The sequence below is a fragment of the Canis lupus genome, chromosome 14 (assembly GCF_048164855.1).
Source record: "Canis lupus baileyi chromosome 14, mCanLup2.hap1, whole genome shotgun sequence".
Taxonomy (NCBI): Eukaryota; Metazoa; Chordata; class Mammalia; order Carnivora; family Canidae; genus Canis; species Canis lupus.
The window spans coordinates 45,405,156-45,425,867 of record NC_132851.1 but is presented as its reverse complement, the minus strand read 5'-3'; the positions used below and the strand labels follow the sequence as shown (position 1 = coordinate 45,425,867).

General features: G+C 38.5%; 1 protein-coding gene and 1 long non-coding RNA gene across 4 annotated transcripts in view; one reads left to right on the top strand and one right to left on the bottom strand.

Annotated features, from left to right (window-relative positions):
- Positions 1-20,712, bottom strand: part of GABRB1 (gamma-aminobutyric acid type A receptor subunit beta1) — a 362,570-nt gene that overhangs the window by 59,778 nt on the left and 282,080 nt on the right. The gene's annotated exons all lie outside the window — the stretch shown is intronic.
- LOC140604048 (uncharacterized) lies at positions 6,183-13,265 on the top strand. Its single transcript, XR_012007098.1, has 2 exons — positions 6,183-6,680; positions 13,105-13,265. It is a non-coding gene; the product is annotated as an uncharacterized lncRNA (long non-coding RNA).

The following is a 20,712-nucleotide window of genomic DNA, read 5'->3' as shown; positions in this document are numbered from 1 at the left end:
CAGTGTCATTCCCAGCTTGAATCTTTTAATGATACCTCATTACCTGTAACAGTAATTTTTAAACTTTGTTCTTTGGAACAGTTAATTGGTACTCCAGAAATCCTTGAAAGATGAATGTCCTCGGGCTCAAGAAGATTGTGCAGTAACGCACACTGTCTTGGAGACTTACAGATGTATATTGGCAGGCTGTTAAAATATCATGTGGTAAAGAAATTAGTATGACTTTTTAAAAATAATTCTTCCGATTATTGGACTTCTAACTATTTCTAGAAGAATTCTTTTAACATCAGAATATCAGAGTATTGCCTAAGCTCTTTCCCTGGCCTCGAGGCTCTTTATGTTCAACTCCTGTCTGTTCCTCCAGCTTCTGCTATCTTCTGCTTCACAGTTTATGCTTCAGCAACATTCAGTTGTGCATGGATCTTACCTACATCGTGCAGGTAAGAAATGAGCTTTTGGCAGGGGGAGGTACTTCATCTGGAATGCCATGACCCTATGCCATGCCAGTCGCCATATAACTTATGGCTAATCTTTCAGACCAAGTTCAGATGATATTTGCTGCAGGAGGCTGTGTTGCAAGACCTAACATCAGAGCTCAACATTATGTGCTACCTCAGCGTCTGGTGAAGTCAAGAGGGCCTTCAATGACCTGCAAATTTCTCCTACTCTGCTTCTGTGGATAAGGTCCCCTAGATGTACAGCCTCCTTTTTTCATGAGGCACAAATCCTACTTACCCTGAATAATGGGTTTCAGTTCTCAGCCAGCCTGTGGAGTTATTCAAATAAGCCAATCATACCCACTCCCCCCACCCGCCATGGGAACCACGGGGCACCTCCCCCTCTTGAGAGTACAAAGCCTGTCTCACATAGCCCCTGATTATTCTCTGTGTTCATGACTACAAGCCTCCTGCCCTATGTGACTAATAAACTGTTGTTGATGTCTTCCGTTCACTGCCAGATGTTACATGTTCAGCTGTCCCACAACCTAGGGCAGGAATCCCTCTCTTGCCAAGAGAATGAACAGAAGGCAATTAGAACCGAGATCCTCCTAGCCTTTTTGCCTCATCATTCCCCTAGTTCATTCTGATCCCATAAGCACTTGGGGTGTATCTTTCTTTGAACTTGCCACATTTTATTGTAATAATGTCTTTATACGTCAGCCTCTGTATTAGATTGTTAACCTCTTGATGTCAGACACCAAGCCTTACTCACAGTGTTAAATACATTGTTGCCACAACGCTGCTTGTCACTCTGATGGAAATAATAAATAATGTGTCTTATCACGTACTTTTACAAGTCACAGCTCAAGGTTCCACAAGGTTGATACTGTTCCTATTCTAGAGATGAGCAACTTGAGCCTTAACTGAGCCATCTGCCACAACCACACAACATTAAGAGGCCAAGCTGGATCTTGGGCCCAGGTATGTCCCTTAAAACTGTCATTTTTATATATAGATGGAGGTACTGCTCTCAATCACTGAGTCTGTGATGTGCCAGATGACTTCGTGATGTGACCGTGGAACTCACGCAGGTATGAAGACTTTCCCTTTGTCCCCAGATTGGCAGGTGGCATCAAAAAACAGAGGCAAAGAGGTACAAGGTATTTCACATTCTGAAGATTCTCACAAACAGGTGGAACTATGTGTCCCTTCCTGGGTGAACTGAGAGGCAGCAGACACTGTAACGTGAATCACCATTCATTCCCACCAGCCCAAATAAAAAGGATGGAGGGAAGAAGAGAGAAAAGGGAGAATGGAGAGAGAGAAAGTAAAAGAAGAAAGACAAAATTGAGAAAATTGCCCGGGTATGAGTTATCAGCTAGCAGAGAATGTAATGGCTCTCTCTTCATCTCTTCACAGGGGAAAAAAGGGGCAAACCACTTAAAGACTGGGAGTACCTGCAAGAAAGGGACACTGTACCTCATTCCTGCAGTGATTGTTTACTTAGGCACAGACAGAAAGTCTGTGCTGTCCCTACAGGGAAAAGGATAGGACATATTACACAGGGCGGAAAGAAGGGGGAGGTAGCAGGGGAGCACTTGCCTCCCACTGTTTCACAAGATTAAGGTTCTGGTGGCTCAAGTTATAAGATCAGGGCATGAGTGTGTGGGAGGGTGCAGGGGACAGAGGGGAAGGGACAGGGTGATAGTTGGTGGTGATAGCTGCTTATTTTCATATCAGGGAACTGTGTGATGAGGAAGCCCCACGCCCCCCCAGAGCTCATTCAGACACCCAAGGAGAGAGGCAGTCTGATGGCGGCTGTACAGAGGACATGTTTGGTCAGACTGAGTTAGCTGGAGAAGCTTCGACACCTGACAATCCCTTAGCTATGGAGTAAACACTATTTCCTTCCTTTATGTACATCTCTTCCCCCAGTCTAGTCTCACAGAGGAGGGCAAGTTGGCAGAGCAGACCCCACCCCTTTCTTTCCTATTGCAGTTCCCTGAACCACAGGGCAGGGAGGAGTAGTGGGTAGGAAGACACTGGGATTTTAAATAGGATTGGATTTTTTGTTTTTGGTTTTTTTTTTTGGGGGGGGGTTGCGCGGAGAGTAAAATAACTGAAAGTGGTTGCAAAGATACAGAACTTTTGCACATTTGCAAAGATTAGAAAGATTCATTAGCACACTGGGAGCCATGATTGGAAAAAACCCTGAAACTTCTCCATGTTTGTATCTCACAAGTCCTGACTGTTCAGTGCCAGCCACCTAAGCAGATTGTTAAAGCGATAGCCTCGACTTCTTCACACAACTGAATTTAATTTACTCAATAGACTGTGAAGAAAGCTTCGTCTACTCCGTAGGGGAACACCCGAGAACTCATTCCTGTCCACTAATTGTGATCCACTTCCAAGCAGCTTGGTAGTGTCCCTGGGATGTCAAATCCCAGAGTTTAGGAGCAACTACTTGCTTTTAATGGAAGGGAGACCCTGGGAAGACAGGCAGCTAGGCCCTGCTTTTCATCTCTAGTGTTCCAGATTGTTGCCCACATTGGAAAACAGAATCCATCTGAACATCACCTGGTGCACACAGCAACTTTCTGGAAACACAGATGTCACAAATATTGTAAAGTCTCTTTCATCATGAACTTTAATTTTAGCCACTTGAAACTTTACTTGATCATTATTCTAATCCTATCAATGTTCCCATGATATATCCTTAAACTAAATGTGAGTTCCCAGGATGCAGAAAGATTTGTTACTAAATTCTAAATAGCTTTTTTTTTTTTTTTTTGTAAAGCTTGAGGACAAAAATAAAATTGTGTGTCTTTTTAAAAAATTATATAGAAAATCAGGTTGGGCAAGTTACTTAGAAAATTGAGAAGAAGCATCTCTGTGGTATGCCTATATTTAAACTTGATTTTGGCTCTTTTAGTTTGAGCTATAAAGTACAGTAAAAAAAAGGAAATCACTGTAAAGATGATGTCACAGAATAACCACCTTTTTTTATGTTCATGGTCAGTTATTATTATAAACATTTTTCCTACTGCCATTTTATGGAATGCTGGTGTCTTCACTTCTAAGTGTTATATTTTCAGGACACCAATCATCACATGCTTAAGAAGGTGTAAGGTTAGGCCAGAGATGGTTCTGGGTAAGCATAGTATATCAGAACTAGAAGGGAATCTGGAAATTAACTCTCACTTTGCAAGTGGAAACCAGGGCCCACAGAGATTAAAATTTGGTGGCGCTCACACGATTAAGTTGAAGAATGCTAAATTAGAAATTAGAAAAAACAATTAGATGAGGATATGGGTAGTTTGTCTATTGACTTAATAATGGTTATTGCAAACTACTCATGCTTTAATTCTAGGCAATATAAACTTAACTGGGGAAATTACCTCTTTTGCAGAAATATATGTGTGTGCATCAATAAAAAAAGAGAGAAGTTAAAGAGGTAATTATTACAACTGGGGACTAGACACAACAAGAACAATTTAGTGATTAAATGAGTCCCACTGTTCATTTCACCGGAAGGGAAAACTACAGCTTAGAAGGACTGTAATTTGCTCATGATCACACAGCTCATTAGTAGCAGAACAAGATCAAGAACCTGGTCCCCAGGCTTATGCTCCTCCCACTAAGCTAACTGCCTAATGTTCACTTTTTGTTAGAATTGAGAGCACATTTTTAACTTTCTAAGAGATAATAAAATTTGATTTCACTAAAAAAGACCAACTTAAACAATGACAGTGGTCATAGATTACTGAGACTATTAGCTTTTATAAGAATCTAGATCAAGGGCAATGCATAGTGAGAAAAGCAGGTCAAAGCATGGATAAAAAGCACAATGCTAATTACAAGAGCTTGAGCTTGGCTCCCTGTTAATACTTCTCAGAGGAAACATAAGCTAGGGAATGGTTTTTTAGCCTTGCTAATATTCTGTGTCGTGCTGGATACTTGTTTGTCATAGAGGGCTGTCCTGTGTCTGATGGGATGTTTAGCAACACCCCTAGCCTCTACCCACTGGACCTTCTTCAGTTATGGCAACCACAATGTATCCAGACACTAAAATACTTCTTGGGGGGCAAAAGTGTCCCAGTTGAAGAACCACTGGCTTACCCTGTTAGGCCTGAGCTCATGGGTGCTGGGGAGTAGACAATACTAGTTAGGTACAGGACCCGGAGACTGGAGAAAGGAAATATGGCAGTTCTTGATACTCTTTAGTAACAATATGTATTTATTAACTCACACTTAGGCTTCATATACACACAAGCTGGGATGAGATGCTAATCATAGGACACATTTTCAGATGTCTACAAAAAAGGGCCTCAGGTTTCTGGGTGGTGGTATAGTATGTATGACACAGGACTTGAAGCCTCCACTCCCAGAGCACTGCCTACCTCCCCAATGTAATATATAATTATGGCTCACAAACTAGGGTTTTAGCGTCCTAGTTAAGAAAATAACCTTACCTGCTGGGTAGGTTTTCAGACACTGCTGAAAGGAATTTGGTTGCCCTCTACTTCCTTTTGCCTTCTTCCTGTGAGCTAGAATGTGGATATGATCAGCCAACCTTGACCATGTGGACAAGGGCAATGGCTGAGGGGATGGCATAGTCAAAAGATGAGAGGAATCTGAGTCTTTGGACATCCTTTTGGAGCCGAGCCACTTACTCATCCTGGACCACCCACCTACCTCTGGTAGAGAGAAGCAACTATCTTTTTTGAGCCAGTAAATTGTGGGACTTGTTTGCTCTGGCAACCTAGTCTGTGTCCCACCTAATAAACAGCAACATGACAGGAGATTAAGTATGAAGACAGGTTGGGGACTATAAAGAGCTGCCCAATGGAACAGCAAAGGGATGAGTTGGAAGGAAGAGCCCACAAGAAGAGTTCTAGGGAACACATAACATTTGCCTGATTAGACTTTTCCTGCCATCATTGACTCTGGTCAGGTAGCAGTTCAGTGATCAACACTCTTCTTTTTGGGACAGTTTATGATTTGTAGGAGAGCATAAAAGAGGAACAGTAAAGTTTCCTTTTTCTGTCAGGTTGAGAGGTCTGCTTCCTTGGAAATGGCTTTGGTAGGTAAAGTAAGCTTTGACTTAAGCTATACACTATTTTTCTTCTACTTTCTTTCAATGCCTGAGGGTATGCTAATGTGGGTACAAAGACACGGTAGCTTCCTAGGGGTGCTTACAGTCTAAGCAGGGAGACCTGACCTATATTAAGAGACACATGCTATAAAGAAGCATACGACAAATTCACTGGTAAAGAATAAAGTCTCTACAGAAGAGGACTTGAAAGGAGTTTTGAGTGGCAGCATAATAATAATGGTAACGCCTACTAATTATTTAGCACACGGCATGTGGCAGCAGTATTTGGATATGCAGAGAGGAAAACAGAAGACATTTCAGGTAAGGGAATAATGATGCTTGGAAGGAAGTCAAAATGTACATGGTGGGTATGTCAAAGAGGAAGACTTTATGTAGCATCGGGACTGGAAGACACCACATAACCTTGACATTTCAGATTATAACCACTTACAGTGCTACAACCTAATGCCAAAAAATCTCAGAAGACATTTTAAGAGTCTACAAAGCAACAGAAATTGAAGCTCAATAGCACGAAATCAGTTAAGTAAATTGTGAAGCATACATCACAGTACTATTGTTGCATGGCAGTAAACCGTGCAACTTTTCATCATAATAGAAACTAAAGTCAAAGAAAAATTTTGAGTTATTTCATGGAGGAGTCCACCTCTGCCACATGATGTTATTCTTCTGTTACTGAAGAATACAAGAGGAAAATATTTTTTGGAGAGTGGGGATGATATAGAGATTCTTTCCCCTTTCCACCTTAAGCTATTCCCCCAATGCTAGATTTACCTGCCACTTGGAGCCAGATGGCAGATCTTAAGTGGTTGAATTTATCCCATGGACAATGAGAAGCAATTGAGGCTTTTAAAATCAGTGGGTAGCATAATGAGAATGTCTTTATAGAGAAATTAATCTGGTTGCAGTACTTAGAACATACAGGTGGGAGACAAAACTGGAGGAAGAGATGCTAGTTAAGATTTGTTTTTTGCAATAATTCATACCGATGTAATTTGAGGGCCTTTAGGAAAGATTGTCCTACTTGTGTGAGAGACAATTCACTTTCTGGCTGAGATTAGTTATGGGCACTCACCTCCATGCACACCGAAGAGATCCTCATCTTGGGAAAATGGCTCACTATTCAGGTAAGTCTGGATGGAAAAGGAAGTCAGACATATTCTAGATAACAATGGCTTTATGCACCCGGGAGGTATGTCAAAATGGGGCTGTGTAGACAGCCTACGGGCAGAATGAGGGCACTTGCATATAGGGTGGAGAATGCCCACGTTAAATCTGCCCTGACATACTTTTACCTACTGTGCCAATCAGGATCCCAGCAGGAAACAGATGGCACGCTCAATATTGAGGAGTTAATATAAGGCTATTTACAACCCTGAGGACAGGGCTAGCAGAAACCAACAAGGTATGGCTAAGGGTCCCAGGGCTAGCTACCTCCAGGGAGTTAGATACCAGCCACTCCTAGGACTGAAGGGACAGGAGGAGAGAGCAGGGTATCTGTGCTCACTATCTAGAGGGAGTAGCTACAGAAGGCCATTAGGCAGGAGCTATGGTCTTGATGAGGAGAGAGAGTCAATCCATGTCAGTGAGGGGAATTCCAGGAATAAATACCTTGATCTCACTCTACTCTTATTCTCTAATTTCCTGCCCATGTCTCCCACTGGTAAAATTAACAAAAGCCTGTGGGTAAGCAGGCCCATGGACACAGTCCATAAAAGTCAACCTCCCAGAACACAGAGTAGGGTGGACAAGAGTGGAGGGAGATGGGGAATAGGGTGGGGTTGGGGGGGTGGAGCAAAGGGATGACATTTAATATGAACTTCCTGGTATTGCTAATTATGAAAACCCAGGGCAGGAAGAGAGATGATCCTTATCCAAAACACTCATCCTTTTATAAGTAAAGTTATCCTGGAGTAGAATTAAATTAATTCAAACTGTAATTAACTAATGGATAAATAATAGATTAAACGGTAGGAGCCTATTGAAAGGACAAGGAAACAAATGAAAAAAAAAAAACCCACTAAACTCTGTATCTTTGCCTAGGGCTCATTGTACCTAAACTGTGGAGGTTTTATCTATTTCTTCTTGTAATCATTTGTGGAAGCTGAGCTAGGATTAGAGAAAAATATTATTTTTTTCAGGTGAGGACTGAGAGGTGGAAGGATGGACAGGAAACAAGGATACATTTCAGAGTATGGCTTACTAGGAGATCATCTCTTTCTCCTCTTTGGCCTATTGTTTTTGTTTCTTTATTGCATCAAGAACATATCAGCATCTCAACATCATGTTAGAATTTCTTGTTGCCATGGACTATGTTGACTACTTAAATTTTCCCTATTCCTATTTTAGTTTGTTCTGCTTAATTCTTTAGGATTCCTGTTTTTCCCTTGTCTTCACTTTCTATCTCAAATTCCTTCTTTCTATTCTAAGGAAAGAATGAATTTTAAACAGTTTTTTAAAAGAATTTTTGCTCAACTTCTAAGGATTGCTTTTAACTTGGATTTTCTTGTTTTAGCTTTTATCTTTTATCCCTCTGACTTTCATGTTTCCAGCTTTTTATCTCACTGGTTATAGTGCTTTTATGTTTTTTATTTATCCTGGTTTTATCTTTAATTTTTATTCCTCTTATTTTCACGTTTAAAATTTTTTAAATCTCACTTGTTTTAGTTTTCCTAGCTATTCTTTATGTTTTACCATAATAAACATTATATTTTTTAGGCTAAATTTTTATTTTTATTTCATTATTTTTTATCTTAGCCTTAATTTTATGCTTTAATTTGCTCCTTAAATTTCTTCTCTGCTTTATTCATTTTACATAACTTTCTTGCCTATCCCCTTCTCTATTCTTCTTTCCTTCCTCCTCTGTCTTCTCCACTTTGACCTTCTCTCCTTCCTCTTCTTATGCCTCCTTCTTCCATTTCCACTACTACATCTACTTCTCCTGTTTCTTTATTTTGTAATTTGTTTTTGTCATTTCAAATAGGCAAGGGGCTTGGCAACATGAAAAAAACAAAAACAAAAACAAAAACATCAAATAAAATGAATAGTTTGGAAGCCTTCTCCTACCCATCTATCCCTGCAGCTACTTTTCTATTATCCCCTTAATGACCTCTCAGTTCACAGAAAGGTAATCTCCCCTCAAATCCATACCCCAAAATTCTCACAATAATCTACAGCAATACCAGCTCCTCTAGTCCCTCCTGTGTTGGTTGAGGTCCTGTCTTATTCCATTCAGACTGCTGTAACAGAACACCAAGCATGGGGGGCTTATAAGCAACACAAATTTATTTCTCACATTTCTGGAGGCTGAGAAGTCCAAGTTCCAGGTGCTGGCAGATTTGTTGTCCAGTGAAAGCCTGCTTCCTTGTTCATCTTCAGGGTGGTTATTCACATTGCAAAAGGGGCAAGGGAACTCTCTGGGGTCTCTCTTATAAAAACACTGATCTCATTCATAAGGTCTTGGCTCTGATGACCCAATCACCTCCCTAAGGCTTCACCTCTGGGGATTAGATTTCAATATATGAATTTGGGGAACACAAATACCAGTCCAATGCAAGTTCTAAAGATAAATCTTTTGTTATGTTGCTTTTCTGATGCATGAAGTTTGTACTGTGTGATTTTAGATCATCTCTATTCCCAGTGATTAGATAAGAGTATCATTGGTGATAAGTTTATGAGGTTCTTTCCTCTCTTGCTCTCAGTACTGTTGCTGGGGTCCCTGGGTCATAAGACAAAATCTTCTTCTGTCTTGATTCAGTATTCTGGAAGCTAGCTATGATTGATCCTAATGTCTGTATGCCTCTGTCAAGGTGAAGACTGTTTCTCTTTTATGATCTTCTGTTCATTCTTTACAGCCTAGAGTGGAATTAATCACCTTATGGTAACCTAAGTGCCATGACTGCCAGGTGGTCTGATGGTGTCTAACTTCGGGATTGCTTCCCTGTGAGCCATTCTTTTCAAGATGGTCTTATTAACCTAAATAGAAAATTATCCTCCAGTTCATCCTTACTAAATTTTACTTTAAAATGGACAGAACCTGTTATTCATTCAATTTCTATTCTATATTGGTAACCTGGGGACAAGAATCATAGATTATATTTTAATAAGCCCCGTTCTGCTTCCTGATATCCTAAAAATGACCCAGGAAAGTGTCTAGGCTTCCTCTTTTTAACCCTGGGATAAAACATCCTGTAACCAGAGTGAGATTAGAAAATAAGGAAAAATAAGATGGACTGTTTTTCAGGCCTGGGATGTGCCCTTCCTGCCCCAATTACCAACATGCACAAAGCCTGGCTAATTTCTAATTATTTGTCATGATATACGGCGGTCCATGGTGTATGATACATAACATGGTCGTCCAGAAGACAGCTCTGGGGGAAAACTGGGTTTGAATCCCAACTCTGACAATCATTAACTAGATTGTGCTACCATGAACAAGTTACTTAAACTCTTTCTGCCTCCCTTTCTTTATCTCTATAATGGGTATGATAAGATTGAGATATCAACTAGTTACCACTTTACCTGGCACATTATAACTTCTCAATAAATGTAAACTACTAATATTATTTAAGACTCAGTTCAGGGGGTTCCATGAAATATTCCATGATTGAGCCCGATGGGTGTGTTTGTGTGTGTGTGTGTGTGTGTGTGTGTAGGTACCTGTTATTCATTCTATTTCTATTCTACACTGGCAAGCTGGGGACCTATACATACACATGCATGCACATGCACACACACACGTGTGTAGACACATACCCTCTTTGTTCATTCCAATGCTTCATATACCCCTTCTATGTAGCATTTTGTGCATATCTTTTTGTGGCATTTTATAATGCCCTAATGGTATCTGTCTACATGTACCTTTTCTGTTAGTTGATAAACATGTTAATCTCAGGGATTATGTCTTAGACACCTTTATATATTCAACATCTGACACAATAGCTGGTGTGCAGTGTGTGTTTAACAAATATTTAATAAAAATGATGATGAATAGTTGATGTCTGAGAACTTTTAATAACTACATCTTTGATGCCTTAAGGGAAAGGGTCTTCCTTTTATGTCCTATGCAACAGATGGACAATAACCTAAACTTCTATATGTACCCTGTCCTGTTCTCTGAGAATCTAGATGGATAGGACTTCTCTGTAGTTAAAATTGGTTAATCAATCACTACAGAAAGAAAAAGAACTCTTAGGACCCTATAAAAATTTATGGTCAATTATAAACTACTCATTCCTTTGAAAATGTTCAAATATTACAATTCTGTGTGTGTTTAATAGTCTAGAAATGTGGATAGATTCTGAGGTACTATCATTAGAGATTTGAATTTTATGGCTGAGGTCATTTCCTTCACCTCATTATGTCTCTCTTGCTAACACTTTAATCCCTCCCCCCACTTCATAGCCAACTTTCTATAGAGTTGTCCACAATGCCTGTATTTCTTCACTGCCCTCTTACCCTACTCTAGTCTGACTTCAGTCTCATCACCCCCGAACAGTTTATGGCTGCATTGGACTGACTCTCATTTTTGTCAGTCCCTTATTCAGTTTCTCAGTCCTCATGTACTTGCCCTGTCAGAAGCATTTTACTCTGTTGTTCTTGCCTGCCTTCTTGAAACTCTACTGCATTGGCTTCCCTGACAACATTTTCTCCTAGTCATGCTCCTACTTTTCTGGGGACTCTGTTTTATAATTCTTTGCAAGCTTATGTTCTCTCAAGGTTGGTCCTAGGCCCGTCCTCTTTCCTCACTCATTTTCTCCCTAGATAATTTATCCATGCTGTTGGCTTTTACAACTATCTCTACATTTGTAACTTCTGAATGTATATAGATGTCCAGCCTAGACTTGTGCTTTGAGCTTTAGACCCACAGTCTCACTGTGAATTTGACAACTTCGGTTGATGACTAGAGCCATCTCAAGTTCAATATCTTCAACATGATCTCTTGACTTTCTCATCTAACCCTACCATCCATAGTTGCATTAGTCTAAGAGTCATCTCTGACATCTTCTTCCTTATCTTCGATATCTAACTTGCCATCATTTAAAAAATTTCAACACTGATATCATTGTTTTCATGATTTTTGGGTTATTCTACTGCAGTATTTTCTAATCTGGTCTAGTCATTTCCGCCATGTACCTCTCCAAGCTGTTTTCTGTTTTACAGAGGTGGCGGCCAGGTGACACATCAGTTCATGTGTCTCCCACCTGCCCTCCGCCTTCAATTCCCTTAATGCTTTCCCACTTCTCTTGGGACACAGATCAAGACCTTTAATACAGCTCACAAAGACCTGAGTGGAATTCTCCCTTTCTTCTCTAACTTCTCCCTCAGCTTCTCCTCACTCTGATTCCAGACACTCTGGCTTTAGCTTCAGTCTCTCAAAAACCCATGTTTCTTTTTGCCACAGGTCCTTGGCATATGCTGCTGTTTCTGCCTGAATCTGGAATACTTATTATCCTGTCCCTTTGGCTAGTTTACTATCAGTCTATAAGATATTTTCATAAGCATGTTTTCATTTAAGTCCTCAGGAAAAATTTCTTTGGCTCTTAAGGAAAAAAAAAATTCACTGAACGAGTTCTCTTGACCTCCTTATTTTATTTTGTTTTATTTTCATCTTACAGACACAACAATTTTTAATGTATTATTTTTCCTTCTTGTCATTAGCTTCTCAAGCTGTTTGCATTGTATTATAGTTATTGGCATAGAGTCTACAGCTAAATTAATTAGATTTAAATCCTGGCTCCTATATTCATTAGCTTTTGATCTGTCAAGTTACTTAACATTTCTGTGATTTCATTTTCTCATTTATAAAATAGAAATATAATACTTATTCTTAAAGTGTTGTTGTAAGAAGTAAATGATTTGGCATGCACAAAACACTACAGTGTCTGGTGCATAACAAGCACTCGGTAAAAACTAGTATTATTATTATTACTTCTTATCTCATCAAAGATTGAATTGCCATGGTGTTTCATGTTAAGTTACTTCTAAGTCTTAATTATATGGATTTTTGACTCAGTGCTTCATTTTACTTTGAATATTATAATACATACAGTATTTGAAAAATAGTTTTGATTATTCAAAATCAGATTCTATAGAAATAGAGTAGGCTCCCCATTGTAATGACAGACATTTTGTATTAAAATAGGAAAGATATTACTTGTAGGACTAACTGCAAAGGCATTAAATTTGCTCCATAGAACTATATAATCAAATTGATAGCAGAAAGTATCTTTGAAGCAAGGTTTTATCTAAATTCCCACCTCAACAGAAACATGGCTACGCACCATAATTAGAATACAGGATTAGAGGCATGTTATATTATCAGCACAGGCAGTACCTTTCTTACTTGTATGAAATTAGCTATTTTCTTACATATTTTGAGAGGTTGGATTCCAATTTTATTTTTTAACACCAAATGGGAAAAATCAACTCTGAATTGCAGTGCTCTTGCAATCAATCATTTAAAAAACATATGGTCAAAGAATAAGGTTATTCCTTAGGTTTTAAATCCTAAAAATGATCTTTCTACTTTCTGTACTCTTTGTATTTCAGAAAAATGATCTTCCTTATCCCACATCACAGATGTCTCCTTAGCTACAGACTCCACCATCAGAATAACAAGAGGATTCTCAAGATTATGCTGCGTCTGTTCATTTTTTTTTTTTTTTAAAGCTTGCCTGCAGAGAGTTGAAACAGCCAATGCCTTTGTTGTACATCGTGTGATTATATTCGGACAAATTAGGTGATTCCCCTCTCCCCCCAACAATGTCGGTCAATGTAACAGGCTCCCAGAGTGAAAGAAAATAGAAATTCATTTTTAATTCACGAATGATGCAGAAAGCACACAAGGCAGAAACACCGATCACTATTTTATTTAAAAAAGAAATCACCATCTGCTTTGTGTAGGGAGAAATATTCAGGCCCCATCTAATTACAGCAAGTATTTTCAGCTTAGGATCTTTTGACCACAAATTACCCTCAGTTTTTCTTTAAAGGAATTATGAAGGTTTGGCTATTAACAGAAAAGCAAAATGGGCATAGAGGGATGTTTTTTTTTTTTTTTTTTTGAGGGATGTTTTTGTCTAAAATTTTTAATAAGGTAAAATTGGATTTAAGAGCTAGCCCTACAGAAAATGGTGTTAAAAACAAAATAAACAGTAAAGGATTAAAAATCTTTGTATAATCCCCACAATTTCTTTAAGGATTTAATTCAGTAGTTTCACTATTTATAAATTTGTATAATAATGGTGCCTTGATTTTACAGAATGATTTCAGAGGAATTTCCTCACTTTGGGTCATGTTTTTTCAGCTCATAAAGTGCTCTCTAAGATAGTTAGGCACATTGGGAAATTGGATTTAACTTTTAGGCCAATCAAGGACCATTGAGATGAAATGCACTAATGCATGTACAAGCACTTTGAAAAGTACAAAGCACTCTACAAATGCAAAAAGGTTTCACTGCTATTAAATAACTGATGGAAGAGTTAGGGTGGCTTTTCCAAACACTTACCTTCACTTGCAACCACAGAATGACAAATCTCTAGATGAAAAAATGACAAATGTTCCTATCATGGTGTTCATTGCTAAGAGGTGTACTTCAGACTTTACAATGCCATCTGACCCCCTTAAGGTTTGAAATCTTTGCAAGAACTATGAGATTATAGCTAAAAGCGATCAGTCCTTGAACAATACGAATATTTTGAGTAGCTGTTTCACTGTGCCATAATGCAGTTTATTTCATTTGATTCTCCCAATGGGTTTAAGTACTGGGAAACTGTAATACAGCTAGTGTTTTTCTGGGGAAAAAACAATCAAAATCCCATGTAGCTGGGCATCATCATCATCCCTAAGCTATTTAGTTAAAACACAGGAGATCTTGGTTACTAGTAATATTAAGACTAGCATTTTGATGGTGGTTATGGGCAGGACTGGTTTCCTAAAAACTGAGGGAGCCCATAAACCAACTGTAGATGTATCACTCAAACTCAGAAAATCCCTGAGGCTACATTTATATTCAATATTACCCAAAACGTTGTATTGAATTTACTACTGTTAGGGGCTGAATTATGTCCCCTCCAAAATTCATATGTTGCAGTCCTAACCCCCAATACCTCAAAATGGGACCACGTTCAGAGATAGGGTCTTAGCAGAGGTAATCAAGTTAAAATGAAGTCATTAGTGTGGATCCTAATCCAATATGACTGATGTCCTTATAAGAAGAGGGAATTTGGATACAGACACCCACAGTCTGCCTTCAGACTGCTTCTGGGTTTCAGCTACACCATTTTCTTCCCTGGGTCTCTGGCCTGCTGGCCTGTCTTGCAGATTTCAGACTCACCAGGCTGCAAAATTTTGGAAGCTAATTCCTTAAAATGAATCTATCTGTATATACATATGCACACCTCCTATTCCATCTCTCTGCAGAACCCTGACTAATACAATTACCTACAGACAATTACACCCTAACAAATATGAGCACAAACTATCCCTAAATTATATATTCAAGTTTAGTGGCTGCGTGAATGGTTTTGGAAAAACAATGATGGGTTCAAATTTTGGCTCTGCCACTCTCTACCGATGTCTCTGAGCATACCATTTAACCTCAGTTTCCTCACTTATAAAACAGAAGTAACTGGGCTGCCCTTACTTCCTGAGTTGCAGAGAATTTCATGAATAAATTGTTTTTAAAGTATTAGAATATTTTATTGTACCATAGATTCTCAATGTAATCATCATTATTGCTATTATTTGTATGTTGTCTCAGGGATGATTCTTAGTTGGGGGCCACAGACCTGACTAAGGATAATTTAAATAGAAAGGAATTTATTAAAAGATGTTAGGAAGCTCACAGATTGCCTGAGTATCAGGGAACCAGGCTCTGAGTTCGCAAAGCCAGGAAGCATTGCCAAAATAGATACTGTACAGCTGGTCCCGTGAAACCCCACTGCTATTGCTCTAGACATTGCTTCAGTGTCAACAACACTGTGGCTGAAGACCAGAGGAGACCACTAGAATCATTCCAGTGGCTGCTGTTACGAGACCATTCTCATTATGGTGGATTCTCTGTCTTCCTTTCCTCTTCATGTCAAAAACTTCTAATTTGGTATTTGTAACGAATGTGAGTGAATAGTAGAAACAAGGGCTGTCTCGTGTCCAGATGCAAGGGGAGCTGGGAAAATGAGTATCAGAGATTTTCAGTTTTAGTACCGAGAGACAGGCTCTGCCTTACCAGATATGGGGGGGGTGGGGTGGGAGTGGGTATGTAAGACAGACATGGTGAGTATTCAGAAAGTGACCAATATCTACCATATGTAAAAATAGATATTTAGAACTGCTGACCACTGGTCACAGAAACTCTTCTCTTTACTACTATATATATATATTTTTTTTGACAATTCTTTTCTACTTTTTCTTTCCCCACTATTGCTTAGAATAATTCCAAACTCCTACACCCAAACTTCTTAACCTTTTTGTATACGTTGAGTTGATTTAGAAAATTTGGTATGACAAGTATCACATGATGGGACTAATATTATTTCATTGCCTATAGAGAGATTTCATTATGAGAAAAACATCTCATTACAAGGGAAAAAGGTATTGAGAAACATGAATTTTGGAATCCAAAAGAACATGGTTTGTATTCTGTCTTCGGCTCAGTGTTACACTGACTACACTGACCATTGGCACCTTTTTTTTTTTTTTTTTTTTTAATGTTGGGTCTTCATTTCTCCATTTGTAAAAGAGGAATAACAATAAATTGATGACCCTGAAGGATATTTGTGAGAACTGGATGTAACGTATGTCCTGTAGTGTGGAACTAGGCAAAAATGGAACCTACTGTAATCATTTCTCAGCCTTCAGGGGCATCAAAAAGACCAATGAAACAATGATTTACATCTGATTTCATCAGATTTTTATCCACAAAGCAACAACAAATAAATGTCAATTATTTTGAATGGTTCCTTTTTTTCTGGGTGACATTACATGATGGAAACTTTTTGGATTAAAAAAAAAAACTAGTTTTCTTTTAAAAACAAAAAGCTAAATCAACATCTTCCAAGGCATTTTTATTAAGGTTTATGACCTCCTCTCTCCTGCCAAATAAAACCAGCTCCCTCACCACACAGGAGCACAAAGGCCATCTTACCTATGACAAATACTTTCAACGAAACATAGCATTTTCCCATTTCCCCTTCTGACTTTAGTACAAGTGCAGCTAGAGATGGAACTGAAGACAAGAATGAGTACCTGACTGGCCACTGTTTGTCAAGAGATCTTTGTCTAAAATTTGTACTTTGGAAGAACGTTTGGAGACCAAAATTTGAGAAACAGAGGATATTTCTATAATAGCAAACTGACATTCCTAAATACATGCAACTAATAATTTTCTTAAAGTTTTTTTGGTTTGTTTGCATCCTGAAAATTAATTATGTGCTTGCTCATTCCTTTATTGGAAGATTCATTTAATAAGTATTTGTCAATTTCTGTTATGAGCCAGGTAGTGGTTATAGACCAGCTGGGTAGCTAGCTTATAATATTTCTCATGTATATTTGGTCTTTGTTCAAAGTAACTGGCTCACAGGTCTCCAAACCCTTGAAATTCCTGAGAGATAAGAACAATGGAAGCATTTTTTGTCATAATATTTGGTCTTTTGTCTTCAGTTCCTGAAATGCTTCACAGCCATGAAAGTGAGATGGGTGTCTTATTCGTAACAAGTCCCTTTCCACCACTACTAGGTTTATGTTAATGAGATGATTTGGGGAAAGCACCTAAGGTTGGGGGCTGGTTGCCAGTGTAGCCACTCATGTGATTAGAGGGTTGGAACTTTCACTCCTACCTCCTTAACCTCTAGGGAGGGGAGAGGGGCTAGAGGTTAAATTGATCACCAGTGCCCTTTGTAATGAAGAATCCATAAAAACACAAAAGGATGGGGTCAAGAGAGCTTCTGGATTGATGAACAGATGGAGATTCAGGGAGAGTGGCACACTCTGAGAGCATGAAACCTTTCTGCTGTTTTCCTGTACCTTGCCCTATGCATATCTTCCATCTAGCTGTTTCTGAGTAATATCCTTTTGTAATAAACTGGTCATCTAGTAAGCAGAATATCTGAGTTCTGTGAGCTACTCTAGCAAATTAATCAAACTCAAGGGTCAGTGTATCATTGGCACTTCCTAGCTATAGCTGGCTAATTTAGAGGTGTAGGTGAACCTGAGCTTGTGACTAGCTTATGAAGTGGGGTGGGGGGCAGTCTTGTAGAACTGAGTCCTTTACCTGTGGAATCTCATATTATGTCCAGGTAGTGTCAAAATTGATTTGATCGTGGGACATCCAGGGGTGATAGAGAATTACTCGAGTGGGAAGAGGAGGAGGAGAATTGCCCCTCATTGCTACTCCCCAAACACACACAGTGGGACTGATGAGAAGAATCTTTTACACACCTTAATGAAATTCAGTATTTTTGTTAAAAGGAAGTGTTCATTCATCCATTCAAATATTCATTCAACAATTATTTATCAAATGCCTAATAAGTGCCAAGTAGTTTGCTATGTGCTAGTTAATGATAGACACATTACATACATTTAATCTTCATAGAAACCTGTGAGGAGCACATTATTTTATAGATGGGGAAACACAGGCTTAGAGGGGTTAAGTAACTTGCTTAAGGTGACGTAACTAGAAAGTGGAATAGCTGTGGGGTCTGTCTGACTGCAGGGCCCAAACTCAACTGCTATTCTACAACTTCTCAGGAGAGGTCCATCTTGTGACTTACACAGTTGATGAACCAAATGACTATATCAATTTAAGTGTACAGCGGGAGAATTACTGCTCCCTCAGGGCCCTTGATATATCTGCACTAATGGTGCTAACAATTTCTATAAATTAGGAAAACAGTAATTAGGCCTACCGAGTTGAAATCCAGGGACAGAAATGGTACTGTAATAGTTACAGCCACAGATAGGGAGGCAAAAGCCATAGAAAGCAATTTGTTGGCTTGCTGAATGACCCCAGGAAGTCTTTATACCATACTGTTTCTCTGCTTTAGTCTCTAAAAAAGTAAACAATTTCATCCCCCACCTTCTGATTCTGAAGTTATTTTCATTTGTGAAAATGGAGTCTCTTCATTCTGAAAGGATAAGAGTAAAGTCTAGAAAAATACAGTGGAAATATACAAGATAAGGACAAACTTATTCACATACACCTAGACAATCAAGGATATATTCCTTGAGTTTGAAGATGATACTGTTATACTACTAAGTGCTGAACAGAAGAAACTCTGGAAGCTAGAAAGCAGATGGTCAAGTGGAAACTGTCTTAGCACATTTAAGCAAACCAGAATCTAAGCTGGCAATGGGGAAAAGCTAAGAAGCACTCCATTTCCATTATGGAGCCTCAGAAAATCATAGCAGTTTCTGAACACCAGCTACCATTGAAAGTCAGGGTGATAAATGTCCAGCCACAGGAATTTCCTTAATTTAACTACAGTATATCTCCACATGGAACTTGATGTAGCTATATAAAAATGGAGAAGATCTCTACGATTGGTATGGAGGATGCCCAAAATATATCATTAATTGGAAAAGCAAAGTGTGGAATGACATATGGAATGTCAATCTTATTAAAAAATGGGAAAAATAAAACTATATATTTGTATATGCTTATATGTGCATAAAGAGATTGTAGAAAGACAAATAAGAAATTAATAAAAATGGTGAAAAAGGGTGAATTTGGAAAAGAATGTGTGTGTGATGAGACTTCCCAATATCTACCTTTTAATTTTGTTTTTATTTTTTAACTATGCAAATGCATTGCTGTTAAAACAATTTAAAAATAACATGGTGAAAAACACATATCTGAAAAAGAATTAGTATTCAAATATATAAAGAACTCTTAAAAACTCAACGCTAAGACGATAACTCAAATACAAAATAGGCAAAAGATCTGCATAGACACTCCACCAAAGAAGAAACACAGGTGGCAAATAGGTGGCAAATAGGTTTATGAAAAGATGCTTAACATCGTAAGTCATTAGGGAATTGCAAAATAAAACAGCAATGAGTTAGCATTACACAACTATTGGAATGGCTAAACTCCAAAACACTGACAACACCAAATTCTAGCAAGGATGTGGAGCAAAGGAATTCTCATTCATTACTGGTGGGAATGCAAAATGGTACAGCCAGCCACTTTGGAAGACAGTTTGGCAGTTTCTTACAAAACTAAACATATTCTTACCATACTATCCAGCAATTGTGCTCTTTGGTATTTACCAAAATGAGTATAAAACATATCCACACAAAAACTTGCACATGAATGTTTATAGTGGCTTTATTTGTAATTGCTAAAACATGGAAGAAACCAATACGTCCTTCAATATGTAAATGGCATAAGTGGAATATTATTCAGTGCTAAAACGAAATGAGCTATCAAGCCATAAAAATACATGGAAGAACCTTAAATGAATGTTGGTAAGTGAAAGAAGCCAGTTTGAAAAGCCTACTTGCCTACTGCTTCAAGCTAAATGTTAGTGTGTGCTCTGCCCCCTGCCCCCCATTCATATGTTGAAATCCTAATGTTCAGTGTGATAGTATAGAAGGTGGAGCCTTTGGGAAGTGATTTGGTGATTAGCTCTGCTCTCAGGGATGGGATTAGTGCCCTTAAAGAAAACCACAGAGAGATGCCTTGACCCTTTTGCCATGTGAGAACACAGTGAGAAGATGACCACCTATATGAAACAGGAAGTAGGTTGTCACTAGACACCAAATCAGCTCATGCTATGATCTTGGACTTCTCTACCTCTAGAACTGTGAGAAATAAATGTCTGCTGTTTATAAACTACCCGATCTATGGTATTTTTTTAAAGCAGCCCAAATGGACTAACTTACGACATTATAGGTGTTTCCAGATTAGAAGTCCCATCTGATATTTAAAATGATCACACAACTTCACAATAAGCCTCATCATTATGAAATTTAGAATATTAGGAAACAAAGGAAATATCCCAAAATTTTGCATAAGAAAAATCTATCCACATATAAAGATTCAAGAGTCAGAATAGCATTAATCTTCTTAATAGAATACGAGAAGTTAGACACTGGATTATTGCCTTAAAAAATACAAAGGAAATTGATTTCTTACATAGGAGTCTATATACATAAAAA